The following is a 1,281-nucleotide window of genomic DNA, read 5'->3' on the forward strand; positions in this document are numbered from 1 at the left end:
CGCTGAGGACGACACACACACCCCCGCCCGAGGGAGGAATTGAACCTCCGACGGGGGGGAGCTGCGCGAACCGTTGCGAGGTGCCTGAGATCTTGCGGCTACACCACAGGGCCTTGCAAGTTTAAAACGCTGATACATTTTGAACGGTGTGAGAAGTAGAATGCTGAAAGCAAAAATTCAAACGTACATGCATTGTGTTGTACACCTGTGGGATGTCTACATCTACATCTACATCTACATCCATACTCCGCAAGCCACCTGACGGTGTGTGGCGAAGGGTACCCTGAGTACCTCTATCGGTTCTCCCTTGTATTCCAGTCTCGTATTGTTCGTGGAAAGAAGGATTGTCGGTATGCCTCTGTGTGGGCTCTAATCTCTCTGATTTTATCCTCATGGTCTCTTCGCGAGATATACGTAGGAGGGAGCAATATACTGCTTGACTCCTCGGTGGAGGTATGTTCTCGAAACTTCAACAAAAGCCCGTACCGAGCTACTGAGCGTCTCTCCTGCACAGTCTTCCACTGGAGTTTATCTATCATCTCCGTAACGCTTTCGCGATTACTGAGTGATCCTGTATCCAAGCGCGCTGCTGTCCGTTGGATCTTCTCTATCTCTTCTATCAACCCTATCTGGTACGGATCGCACACTGCTGAGCAGTATTCAAGCAGTGGGCGAACAAGCGTACTGTAACCTACTTCCTTTGTTTTCGGATTGCATTTCCTTAGGATTCTTCCAATGAATCTCACTCTGGCATCTGCTTTACCGACGATCAACTTTATATGGTCATTCCATTTTAAATCACTCCTAATGCGTACTCCCAGATAATTTATGGAATTAACTGTTTCCAGTTGCTGATCTGCTATATTGTAGCTAAATGATAAGGGATATTTCTTTCTATGTATTCGCAGAACATTACACTTGTCTACATTAAGATTCAATTGCCATTCCCTGCACCATGCGTCAATTCGCTGCAGATCCTCCTGCATTTCATTACAATTTTCCATTGTTACAACCACTCGATATACCACAGCATCATCCGCAAAAAGCCTCAGTGAACTACCGATGTCATCCACAAGGTCATTTATGTATATTGTGAATAGCAACGGTCCTACGACACTCCCCTGCGGCACACCTGAAATCACTCTTACTTCGGAAGACTTCTCTCCATTGAAAATGACATGCTGCGTTCTGTTGTCTAGGAACTCTTCAATCCAATCACACAATTGGTCTGACAGTCCATATGCTCTTACTTTGTTCATTAAACGACTGTGGGAAACTGAA

Source organism: Schistocerca cancellata, chromosome 9, assembly GCF_023864275.1.
Source record: "Schistocerca cancellata isolate TAMUIC-IGC-003103 chromosome 9, iqSchCanc2.1, whole genome shotgun sequence".
Classification (NCBI taxonomy): Eukaryota; Metazoa; Arthropoda; class Insecta; order Orthoptera; family Acrididae; genus Schistocerca; species Schistocerca cancellata.